Source organism: Felis catus, chromosome A1 (assembly GCF_018350175.1).
Source record: "Felis catus isolate Fca126 chromosome A1, F.catus_Fca126_mat1.0, whole genome shotgun sequence".
In the NCBI taxonomy this organism is placed as follows: Eukaryota; Metazoa; Chordata; class Mammalia; order Carnivora; family Felidae; genus Felis; species Felis catus.
The window spans coordinates 103,918,284-103,931,674 of record NC_058368.1 but is presented as its reverse complement, the minus strand read 5'-3'; the positions used below and the strand labels follow the sequence as shown (position 1 = coordinate 103,931,674).

At 42.5% G+C, this 13,391-nt stretch overlaps 1 long non-coding RNA gene across 1 annotated transcript in view; it reads left to right on the top strand.

Moving 5' to 3' along the window:
* LOC123385632 overlaps positions 1 to 12,500 on the top strand; it is a 56,089-nt gene extending 43,589 nt beyond the window's left edge. The window contains exon 3 of the long non-coding RNA XR_006598538.1: positions 12,339 to 12,500. This is a non-coding gene — a long non-coding RNA (uncharacterized LOC123385632). The remainder of the gene's footprint in view (positions 1 to 12,338) is intronic.
* Positions 12,501 to 13,391: the final 891 nt, after the last annotated feature.

The window sequence follows — 13,391 nt, the reverse complement described above, 5'->3', positions numbered from 1 at the left end:
GAGAGATCATGACCTGAGCCAAAGTCGAATGCTAAAGCGACTGAGCCACCCAGGCGCCCCCCCCCCCCTTTTAAAAAATTATATTTATTTATTATTTTGAGAGAGAAAGAGAGAGAGTGTGCAAGTGGTGAAGGGGCAGAGAGAGAGGGAGAGAATGAGAATCCCAAGTAGGCTCTGTACTTTCAGCGTGGAGCCCAATGCAGGGCTTGAACTCCGGGACCGCCAGACACGATCATGACCTGAGTCAAGTCAAACCCTCACCTGACTGAGCCACCCATGCTTCCCTGCTCACACTGGTTCCTAGCGCCTTCTGGCTGCAATTCTGATGGTGCGCTTCGCCCAGCTTTTCTCTGTCCTCTTTGATAGTGCCATATCTGTATTTCTCCTTTCCCCCTTATCTCTATGCTAATGTTGGAAAGACATTAGATAAACTAAGTTTTACTAAGGTGTTGGATTAAATAAACCAATATCATACTTCATATAAGAGCAACAACCTGTGAGCTAGTTTCTGCTCCTTGTAAACAAAAAAGTCTAAACGGCACATGTATTAATAACTAAGGCAACAGACTTTGTTACCATCTCCCAGGCACGGTTGGATTTTAGCTGGGGCACTGCTTAACTTAGGAGAAGATGTCTCTAAAGGAGGAAATTCCAGTGTCAGCAGGCAGTCTTTGGGTATATTTTTCAGTAGAGAAGCTATTGACTCCTCAACAAAGTTTTATTAGCAAAATTCCCTGCTAGCCACAGTGCATGATACAAAATTTTTTTTTTAACATGGGCCCTGCTCCCATCATGAAGCTAGGAAGAGACACTGTACATAACTGAAAAGTTAACTAACAGTACAGGAGGAAGGAAGGCAGTAAATCAGACTATTACTTCTCCCATCTGTGGACTACCTAATATCTTTTGAGTCTATGTATCATCTCTGCTAGGTAATTTTAAAATAACATCTCAGTCAATCCTTGCCCAAACCACATTTTTACAGACGATGAAACTTTATCTTAAAAACGGTTAAGCAACTTGGCCATAATTAAGTGGCCATAAGAATGCGGCCCTGCTGCAATTCATTTGTTCATTCAACAAATGTTTATTAAGCATATAAAAGGAGGAGAGATTATTTATTTACATTTAAGAGGAGGCAAGATATTTGAATCTGGGAAGATTTAGAAAAGCCTACAGGGACAGGTGGAGTGTGAGTTAAACTCTGAAGGATGAGGAGAGATTGGAAAGGCAGAAGGGGAAGGGAGGGGAGTTCATGAGCAAATAATTAGACTCTGACCAGGTGTGTGTGTGAGTGGAGACTGGTGAGGAAGGTAATAGTTTCGAACACTTACGTGGAGGCTGAGTGATGAAGGACCCCGAACGCCAGTGGCTAGTTCAAGCTTTATCTCATAGGTAGTAGGAATACAAAGATGCAAACTGAATTTGAAGGCCATGGACATGATATTTTGAAAGCAGAAAATGACCTCAAGCGTCTTGGTGATACAATTACTTCATTCAGGCAGCAGCTATCAGTCTTAGGGAAGCAACTCTGAAGTAGTTGAAGCAGTATTGACTGAACTCTTATGTAAGATGCGAATTCTTTTCTTATCAGAAGAAATTGTGTCAAAGATGAGGTTTGCTCAAAGTGGAGAGCAGGGGTCACATACTCAAGTACTGTCAAGAGCCTGGAAAGCAAGTAAAATTGTGAGGTGGGGCTAGAAGCCAGCAGAAAGTGGTAGAAAAGGGCAGTGTGTATGTTCTCCCTAGAGACCTGCAAGTTTTTTTTTGTTTTTTTAGTGTGTGTTTTTTGGGGGCGCCTGGGTGACTCAGTTAAACATCTCACTTCGGCTCTGGTCGTAATCTTGTGGTCTGTCAGTTCAAGCCCTGTGTTGGGGTCTGTGCTGACAGCTCAGAGCCTGGAGCCTGCTTCAGACTCTGTCTCCCTCTCTCTCTGTCCCTCGCCCGCTCGTGTTCTGTCTCTCTCAAAAAATAAACAAAAATTTAAAAAATGTTTATTTTTTTGAGAGAGAGAGTGCGAGAGAGAGCATGAGCAAGCATGGGTGGGGGAGAGGCAGAGAGAGGACAGAGGACTGAAGTAGGCTCTGATCTGATAGCAGTGAGCCTGATGTAGGGCTCAACCTCAACGAACCGTGAGATCTTGACTTGACCTGAGGTCGGATGCTCACCCGGGCACACTTGTTTTGTTTTGTTTTTAGTCCTGGTATAGTTTACACACAGTGCTGTGTTACTTGCACGTGTACAGTATAGCAATTCAACAGGTCTATACATTACTCAGTACTCATCACTATAAATGTATTCTTAATCTACACCACCTACTTCACCCATCCTCTCACCTACCTCCCCTCAGGTAACCACCAATTATAAAGAACTTACACAAGTCAACATAAAAAAAAAAAAAACCAAAAAACCAAAAAAACACACCACTGAACAATCCAATTAAAAAATGGGCAAAAGACACGAACAAACATTTCTCCAAAGAAGACATCCAGACAGCCAACAGTCACATGAAAAGATGCTGAACATCACTCATTAGTCAAGGGCAGTCAGGTTTTAAATGCCCAGATGCTGGTGGCATGGACATTGTGAACCCGCGTCAGTGTGGGATCCCGCTGTGGCATGCCCCCTGAACTTCACTTCTGGTTAGGAGCTGTCTATGCTAAATGTTTCAAAGTTTGCTAGTCGTTATGTTTGGACCTTATGGTCAAGCAGGAATGAGGTTCCAAAGGCACACGGCCACAGAGAGAAAACGTGAATTCTGATGCTTTATTTTTAAGATTAATGGCAGTTGCCCACTGTGCAGGAATCCACATCCGCAGGCACCCACCTGCCGTGTTTGACCCCTTCAGCTGTTTAGACGTGGCCGTTGCTCAGGGTGCTGCTTGCCTGTGCCATAGCTTTCATTTTTGTGTGTGAAAATTAAAACAAAGATCAGGCAATCAAAGATAAACACCTGGAGTAGGCTATTTATATAAATACAGTTATAACAGTAGCACACACACTGGAAAAAAATGGCAGTAGGTAGAATACATGTCAAATAAGGATTGCAGAGACCTTATTATCTCCTCCCATGGAAACTGAGATTACGAAAACCAAACAAGACAGAAGCTGACAGCAGGGAGCCTGAAGCAAGACCAGCGATGATTCCAATATCTCATTTTTCTGATGCTCTCCAGTAAGTCACACGTTATATCTTTCTTTAAAAAAAAAAAAAAGGTTTATTTTGAGAGAGAAAACGCGAGTGGGGGAGGGGCAGAGAGAGAGGGAGCGAGAATCCCAAGCAGGCTCCCCCCACACGTGGGGCTCGAACCCGCGAACGGTGAGATCATGACCTGAGCCAGGGTCGGACCCAGGTGCCCCAGTCACGTTATATCTTTATAAGTAGAGGCTGTAAAAGACGTTCTGAGGTAGAAAAGAGGACAATGAATTTCGCCTCTCCCATTTGGTAAGTTCAATGAACATCTCTGCGCTTTTTTCCTTGCTATTGAATGAAAAGATACTAGGCTGGATTTGGCCTGGTGACATCTGCTGTTTGGCCTTTGCCATGTTTCATAAGTAGAAATTTCTTGTACATTTCACAGAAAACATTTTTATCCGACCTTGCCTAGAAAATCGGATCCGCAAGTGTGGTAATAGTTGGCTGATACGAAGCAGTAGTGCCCCCTTGTGGCGGGGCTGATCTCTGCAGGCTGCCTCTGCCCTCAGCCCTCTCCATGGCTCATTCTGCCTGCTTTGATTCACTGAGTTCTCAAAAACGTGCTTTTGAGTTTAACACTGCCAGCTTACATGGTGTTGAAAGTCTTCTCTAGCCCTAATTTTCTCTCCTTAAACCCGAGTTTTCTTTCTTCAATGAAACAAGGTCTGTAGTTCCAAGAATTTAAGTCTTGTTCAGTGATGACTATCTTTAGTTATTATGTCTAGCCATTCTGAAGTCCACAAATAGGGACCTAATATGCTTACTGGTGCTCAGCTGGGTGGGGGGTGGGAAACTCATGCCTATATCTCCCCCCCCCCCCCCGCCCGCCCCGCCCTTCCTCCTTGAGGTGTAGGAATGGGATGCTGGGGCACAAGACCAAACTGAAAACACCAGATAAACATCACAGCCTCAAAACTGAACTTTCCAGAGGCATGGATTGTGAATATGCATTTAAAAATACACTAAATTTCCTCTACAATTGAGCAGTGTTACAGGTATTTGTGCTTTAAGATTTATCTGGTGGATTATGCTGTGTTCAGGTTAGTATTTTTTTTTTAATATTTATTCATTTTTGAGATAGAGAGAGAGAGAGAGAGGGGCAGAGAGAGAGGGAGACAGAGAATTCCAAGCAGGGTCCGTGCTGTCAGCAGAGAACTGCCCTGGGGCTCGAACTCACTAACCGTGATATCATGAGCTGAAACCACGAGTTTAACAGTTAACCCACTAAGCCAGCCAGGCACCCCTTAAGTATCTGATTCTTGATTTTGGCTCAGGTCATTATCTCACCTTTTGTGAGTTCGAGCCCTGTGTCCGAGCCCTGCATTAGGCTCTGTGCTGGCAGTGTGGACCCTGCTTTGGATTCTCTCTCCCTCTCTCTCTGTCCCTCCCCCACCTGTGTGTGCATGCTTTATCTCTCCCTCAAAATAAATAAATGAACTTAAAAAAAAAAAAGGGCGCCTGGTTGGCTCAGTCGGTTAAGTGTGTGACTTGATTTCAGCTCAGGTAATAATCCCAGTATCGTGGGATTGAGTCTTGCATGGAGCTTCACGCTGAGTGTGGAGCCTGCTTGAGATTCCTTCTCTCTTTCTCTATTTCCCTTTGCCCCTCTCCCTGTTTGTGCACGCTCTCTCTAAAATTAAAAAAAAAAATAAATTAAATTAAATTAATTAAATTAAATTAAATTAAATTAAATTAAAAAGAATCAGACACTTAACTGACTGAGCCACCCAGGTGCCCCTCAGGTTATTATTAATATAATTAATTTTATACTCTTAAGTGTATGTTAGTAACTTTTGGGCAAAAAAGTGTGTATTCTGGTGGAGTTGCCCTGAAATTCAGACTTCATCTTGGAATAGCTGTATATGGAAAACCGGTTTCAGTATGTTGTGAATGTATCCACATTTCTAGAGTGATTTATAATGTGTGTTTGGAGGGTAGGTTATTTGCATTGGAAGGGTAGCTCCATTGTTTCCTTGCTGTGTTACTTTAGAAAGATTCTTAACCTCTCCAAACATCTGGAAAAATGGCAATAACAGTATCAGTCTCAAAAGGCTCTGGAGAGGACTTGTTACAATAACATACAGTTTAAGCATGAAGCCTGTACTCAGTAAGCATGCAGAAGATACTAGCGATATGGTTGAGTGGTCTTATTATAATACAATCCAAAGATATAATTTCCTTCTCTGGAATGTGACATCAGCTGTGGGCCTGCATGTGGCTTGTGGAAAATCTAATCGCAGAGAGAGAGAGAGAGAGAGATCAAGTACTACCAATTTGTGCCCATGGGGTATTGACATTGGTGCTAATGGCCCCCCCAAGCAGCCTGGAATGCTCAGTCTAACTAATGAAATAGGTCATATCTCAGGTCCCTTGTTCCTTCCTCTCAAGCCCCTGTGGTCTGTGGCTTTTGTGATCACAATTGGAGAGGAGGTTAATTCCTCCTGTGAAGTCATGAGCCCTTCTCAGAGAGGATGCGACATGGGGCTCGAACCCACGAACCGCGAGATCATGGTCTGAGGTGAAGTCAGGCGCTTAACCGATTGAGCCACTAATATTGTTTTCATGTAGGACAAGAGAGGGACATGGCCATGTCATCTACAGCCTTTCATTTTCCACTGCTGTTGTGTGAAGTAACTAAAAAAAATTATTTTGCTCTTAGGCTTTAACTTTCTTTTCTTTTTTTTTTTTAATTTTTTTTCAACGTTTATATTTATTTTTGGGACAGAGAGAGACAGAGCATGAACGGGGGAGGGGCAGAGAGAGAGGGAGACACAGAATCGAAAACAGGCTCCAGGCTCTGAGCCATCAGCCCAGAGCCCGACGCGGGGCTCGAACTCACGGGCCGCGAGATCGTGACCTGGCTGAAGTCGGACGCTTAACCGACTGCGCCACCCAGGCGCCCCAGGCTTTAACTTTCTTAAGCTCTGTCGTTTATTATATTTTATTTTATGTTAAAGATTTTTTTTTTTTTTTTTTAGTTTTAAGTAATCTCTATACCCACCATAGGGCTTGACCTCATAACCTGGAGACAAGGGTCACATGCTCTTCTGACTGAGCCAGCCAGGTGCCCCTGTTTGTTACAATATTTTAAAATTTCCCCAGTTCTCTGAATTTCAGGGATTTCCTCCCCATATTTTGCTGTTGGATTACAGGAGCAGGTATATATTTTATTTAAAAACACAGACTCTCTGTGTTTGAATTCTGTTTTCTTTTGTAAATATTTATGTTGAGAGAGAGCACCTGTGTGTAATTAGAGAGAGAGAGAGAGAGAGAGAGAGAGAGAGAGAGAGAGAGAGAGAGAGAGAGAGAGAGAGAGAGAGAGAGAGAGAGAGAGAGAGAGAGAGAATGAATCTCAAGTAGGCTGCATGTTGTCAGCACAGAGCCTCACACAGGGCTTGATCCTAAGAACCGTGAGATCGTGACCTGAGCCAAAATCAAGAGTCCACTGCTCAACCGACTGAGGCACCCAGGTGCCCCTCTAGGTTTGAATTCTTATGATGCCTCTTAATAGCTTAGTTTTCTAATCTGTGAAATGGGAATAATAATGGTCTTTGCCTACCAGGTTTGTCAGGAAAGTGAATTAGTACTTGTAAAGACTTTGAATATTGCCTGAAACATAATAAGCTTTTACAATTTGTAATTATAATTTATAATATAACAGCTGTATGATAAGCTATTATAATTATTGTTACTAACATTTATAGTAAAATCATAGGGCCTTAGTTACAGGAACTATTTTTGAAGAGTAAAAAAACACCTTAACGTATAGTTTATATAACATCAAGTCCACCTGTTTAAAGTATTTAGCTTAGCGATTTTTAGCATGTTTACAGAGGTACTGTCTTTTCACCTCATCTCCTTTTGGAACGTTTTCCTCGTCAAAAAGAAACCTTGTAACCATTGGCAGTTAATCTCCATCCTCCTACCTCCCTGCTTCTCTGCCCTGGGCAACCACTGTTTTCTGTCTCTATGGATGAAACATTTCACGTAGAGATAGAAAGTATCTAGCTAGTCTGGATATTTCCTATAAATGGGAGGTACTATATGTAATCTTTTGTAACTGGCTTCTTTCACCTTTTTGTTGTTGTTGTTGTTTTTCAATACACTCCACACCCAATGTGGGGCTTGAACTCCTGGTCCTGAGATCAAGAGTTGCATGCTCTACTGGTTGAGCCAGCCAGGCACCCCTCCCTCACCTACATGTTTTCAAGTTTCCTCCAAGTTGTAGTACGCATCACAATTTCCCTTTTATGAGCCATAATGAAACCTTATGGATCCATGTTTCAATTGGTACATATTTGGATTGTTTCTGGTTTTTGGACATTATGAATGATGCTGCTATGGAAATTTGCATACAAGTTTTGTGTGCACATGTATTTTCAGTGGTCTTGGCTAAATACATAGGAGTAAAATTGCTATGTTTAACTTTTTGAGGAAATGCCAGCATCTTTTCCAAAGCGGTTGTGCCATTTTGCTTTCTAGCCAGCAATAGATGAAGGTTCCGATCGCTCCACACACTTGCCAACATTTAACTATTTTTTTTCTTTTTGGTGAACTGGTATCTCGTGTTTCTCTATTTGCATTTTCCTAATGACTAATGATGTTGAGCATCTCTTCTGTGCTTTTTGGCCATTCATATATCTGTTTTGGAGAAAAATGTATTCAAATCCTTTGCTCATTTAAAAATTGGGTTGTTTTTTTATTATTGGGTTGTGTCCTTTATATATTCTGGATATAAGTCCTTTATCAGATATGTGATTTGTACATATTTTATCCCATTTTATAGGTTGTCTCATTACTTTCCTTTTTAACATTTATTTATTTTTGAGAGACAGAACAGAGCATGAGCAGGGGAGGGACAGAGAGAGAGGAGACACAGAATCCGAAGTAGGCTCCAGGCTGTCAGCACAGGGCCTGATGTGGGGTTTGAAACCACAAATCATGAGATCATCACCTGAACCAAGTCGGACGCTTAACTGACTGAGCCACCCAGGTGCCCCTACTTTCTTGACAGTGTCTTTTGAAGTACCAAGTTTTTAAATTTTTAAACGTTGTAAATTTTTATTAAAAAAATTTTATCTTACTAAAAAGTTTTTTAAATGTTTCATTAATTTTTGAGAGAGAGAGGGAGAGAGATACAGAGCGTGAGTGGCAGGGGGGTGGGAGGTGGGGGGCAAAGAGACAGAAGGAGACACAGAATCTGAAGCAGGCTCCAGGCTCTGAGCTGTCAGCACAGAGCCTGACACAGGGCTCTAACCAGTGGACCATGAGATCCTGACCTGAGCCAAAGTCGGGTGCATAACCGACTGAGCCACTCAGGTGCCCCGGAGACACAGGCTTTTATCTTTTTTATGTATACTATGTAAGTCTAGAGCCAGCATTTTTGCTCTTTTCCCTCTATCCTGATTGACAGTCATGACATCATGTTGTTTAGATACTTATTTCACCTGTTTGTGACAATAGTAATAACCAAGAACACTAAAAATGATGACTCTCTACAGAATCATCAGGCATTTATAATAGCACGAGCTATTGCCAGTGATTACCGGTCTTCGGTTTAAGATTCATCCTGCAGGGTTTTAAAACAGTGAAGAGCAGCGAGGCTGGGCCGACTTCAGAACAGGTGCTGTCTAGGATAGTCTGGTCTTGAGAATTCAGCTCATAGGACCTTTTAAGATGTGAGCCGGGTCATAAGCATGCAATTTGTGGAGGAAAGAATGCACAGGGCTAATCAACAAATACAAAATATTCTCTCCTAGTTACCCCCAAATGCAGAAGATGACCTAATTGGGTAACAAATGGACAGAGTTTTTTAAAGGTCACTGCAGTTGTGGTGAAGGCGGTCGGTTTGCTACCATGCTGTGTGCAGTGCTGGAAGTGACTCTGTACGGGAGTTATCACCCGCGTTTTGCAGAGAAGCCGGAGGCTCAGACCATTTAATGAACTCGTCCATGTCTCCTAGTTTGTGAGTAAGCAGGCTAAGATTCGAGTATAGATCCAGATGCTTTCCCAATCTCCATAGACTTGGTGAGCTGTTAGCCAGACGGGTTCAGATGTCATTTTGAGGTTTCTGGTAAACCAGAGTTCGAAGTCTATGCCTGCCTGACACACCCACGAAAATGCTGTGAATTAAGGTGGGGTTTGGTGTTTGGACCAGACCATCATGGGGGGCTGTGGGGACATAGGCTGTTTATCTCTGAAACTCCGTTCTAGTGTTGGTTCATTTTTCAGGGACAGAGGATAAAGACTGCAAGGGAACTTAATTCTTGTTAAATTCCTATATGCCTGGTACTTTATGTATAGAAACTTTTTTAATCCTCTTAATAATGCTAGGGAATAGCATTCCTTATCTCCAGAAGATAAGAAGATAAGACAACCAAACTCCGGAGACATGGTCTCTTACCCTAGTGCACACTTCCAGTTAAACAGCTACAAAACTAGGATTGAAGGGCAACTTTGTAGAATCAAAAGGCACGCATCTTTCCCTTATTACACATGGTCTCCTGGAAGTAAAAGAAAGCACGTAGTTCCTTGTCTCGTCAGCCCATTTACATTTTATGTTACGTTTTCTGTTCCCGTCACGTCTCATGGACAATGTTTGTCTTCCCAGTGTTGTGTGTACCCATGGTGATTCCTTTAAATGTGTTTCTGGAGGCTTTCTCTCTATTATTGCCCTAGGTCTGGGCTGAGCCTAACAACCTTCCCATAAAATTGTCTTTCTTTTTAAGACATCATTCTTTGAGGGATTTTAAAGCAATTAGAGTTGGAATTCTCGAGGAATTTTTTTAAAAAATTAAACTCCTCCACATATAATTGGTACTCCCCCAGAGGTTTTACAAAATGTAAACTAGAGAACAAAGCAAAAGTCAGAACACCAAAAACCTCACCCTTAGTGCCTGCTTACAAGGAAGTCGATGAAATCGCACCTAAAACCAAACCTATCTTTCTAGATTAAAAGGAACTTAAAACTCAAACATGCAAGTGCGAAAGTGCAAGTGTGTCATAATTGCATTTTCTTTTGTTGTATTTTTCTCTCTGTCTTTCTGCTTGCCTCCTTGCCTGTCTTCCTTCCTTTTTTTTTCCTTTCCTTTAGATACTCCCTGATAGTCTAGTGGTTAGGATTCAGTGCTCTCCTTCTTCCCTCCCTCCCTCCCTCCTTCCTTCCTTCCTGTCTTCCTTCCTGTCTTCCTTCCTTCCTTCCTTCCTCCCTTCCTTCCTCCCTTCCTCCTTCTTTCTTTCTGTCCCATTTTCCTTTCACTGGAAAATACTGAATTCTCTTGAACAAATGGAGTCCTGCCCTGCAACCATACTTTTCAAGCCTCTCCTAGCATTGCTCATTGTCCTTCTCTACTCGAGGTCTCTTTTTTCGGTTTGAATAATACAAAAACCCTCAAACCTTGCCAGTTCTTCGACGCAATAACCCTAGAAGCAAAATACGCTTGTGTCATAGGTTGATATGTCCTAGGTTCCTAAAGCATGTGGGATCACTCTTGTTTTTTCTCAAGCCCTTGATGATAAACAAGGAAAATGCTCCCAATGGGCAGCCAAAGACCTCCCTCAAGTGGAGGCTTTCTGTCCTTGAGATGCTAAAGAGAGACCTTTTATATAACAAAGAGGCAATACCCTCTTCTCACCTATTTTTTTTCCAGGTCTGAGACCTGTCACTTACTGTTGTGGGTCTGGGTCCATTGGCTTCACTTCCCTCCTCTTGAACATGCTCTTATGGGGCAGGAGCTGGGCTTGTAAGATCTGCTGGATGTTCCTCTTTGCTTGAATGGCCTGCTGCCTTTTCCACATCTTTTAGAGGCCGCTGATCTTCTCTTTTAGAGGTCAGCTGATCTTCAAGAAACTCTGGGGAGTACCAGGAAGGAACTTTGAGTTTACTCCTGATTGGGCCATTGACAGCCCTTTCAGCCAGGTGGCCTGCTTTTCCCTCACTGTATAAGGTGCTATCTCAGAAGGTTTCTCTTTCAGACTCTGCTCAGGGGGATGTGATCGGCCACAGCCACGCCTGAGACATGCACGTGTGGGTCAGCAAATGACTCAAATGCAGATACCGATGCTTTCCCATCTCCTCCATGGGCGCAGCGAGTGGTTAGCTCAGACAGGTCAGGTGTCATTTGGAGCTTTCTGGTAAACCAGGGTTTGAAGTCTACCCCTGCTTGACACACCTATGAAAAAGCAACATCCTGTGTGACTCCTAAGATAATATTCCTTCTCACCTCGAGAGCTTCATCTTATCTTGATGCTGGTGTGAGGTCACTTACACTGACCCCTTGCTCATGATGACCTATGTCTTATTCCAATCTTTATGTCTTTCCTCCCTTCAGAAGATAGTGAGAATGTGCTACCTCAGAGATTGCACCCCAATTCTCCCTCCTCTCACTTCCTCCTCTTTGTATGACTGTGCCTTTTTTTTTTAAGTTTTTGTTTATTTTGAGAGAGAGACAGAGAGACAGAGAGAGCCCAAAGAGGGGAGAGGCAGAGAGGGTGGGAGACAGAATCCCATGCAGTCTGTATGCTGTCAGTGCAGAGCTCGACGCAAGGCTCGATCCCACGAACTGTAAGAGCATGACCTGAGCCAAAGGCAGATGCTTAACCAGTGGAGCCATCCAGGCTCCCCATGACTGTACATTGTTTACATTGAACATGCCCAACACAACAACTTTGATACTGATTGTTAAATGATATTATCAATGTTTTATCACCGCTGCCTCAGCTATGCTTTCTATAATCAGAATATACTTTTATTTTATTTATTTTTATTTAAAAAAATGTTTACTTATTTATTTTGAGAGAAAGAGTGCATGTGGGGGAGGGGCAGAGAGAGAGGGAGAGAGAATCCCAAGCAGGCTCTACACTGTCAGCACAGAGCCCTATGTGGGGCTCTATCTCACGACCGTGAGATCATGACCTGAGCTGAAACCAAGAGTCAGACACTTAGCCACCTGAGCCACCCAGATGCCCTCCAGAATATACTTTTAAAGAAATGTGTTTTGTGCTGTGTTCATTATGGTTCTTTTCTCATGGTGGGGATTCAATAAATATTTCCTGTTGATAAATTTGTCATACTAGAAAAGGTTATTTTACAGCAAAGTAGTTGTAAAAAAAGTTGATCTTTTTTATTCTTCTTTCTTTTTAGCTGTTCCATCAAATCACTAATGCAAACACTAAAGTTGCTCCTTAATTAGAAGAATAAAAAAAGAATGAGGGCACCTGGTTGGCTCAGTCATGAAGCATCTGACTGGCTCAGGTCACGATCTCGCAGTTTGTGAGTTCAAGTCCTACACTGGGTAAGCTTGAGCCCTGCTTGGGGTGAATGTGAGCCCTGCTTTGGGTAAAACACAAGCCCTGGGTGAGCCCCCTTCTCCCTCTCTCTTCCTGCCCCATGTGGGATATTCTGTCTCTCTCTCTCTCTCTCTGCCCCTTGCTCACTTGTACCTCCTGTCTCTCTCGGTCTCTCAAAAAAAAAAAAAAAAAAAAAAAAAAAAAAAAAAAAGACATTGGCTGAACTCAAATGATAAACTACTTTTAAGTATTTAATAAATTTTAATCTATAACCATTGCAAAACAAAACGTATGTGTGGAGGTGATTTACTTGTAGAGGAAAAACTAAGACGAAGATTTACAAATGAGAAGGAAGAGTACAATTTACTTGAGTTCAAGGCTAAATAATAGAAGAAGATTTCTAGGCATGTGATTATTAAGAATGCAAACAACTTTTATTCTCTATCTTCCCTTTTCTACTCTTTGAATCAAAATTTGTCCGAAGGTGTTGATGATCTCGATTAAATTAATGGCCTCTGTTTATCCGTACCCTTTGCCCAATATCTTTGTAGTCCCTGCTCACTCTAATTTGGGCTGGCCTTGTCACTTGCTTTGGCCAGTACAGTGTGGCTGAAGTGATGATGTGACAGTTCTGAGTCTAGACCTCAAGAAATGTTACATGTTTCTGCTCCCTCTCTGGCTTCTCTGTGGTCACCATGACAACAAGTCTGCATTTGGGGCATGCTCCATGTGAGGCCACATGGAGAAGAACTGGGTCATTTTAGCTATCATGGAGCCCTCAGCTCCCAGTTGACCTGCCATCTGACCACAGACCGAGCCCAGATAAAATCTGACGGGTCTAGATTAGTAGAACTACCTGCCAACTGGTAGCCTCCTAAGAAATAATAAATAGATTTTTAAAACCCCT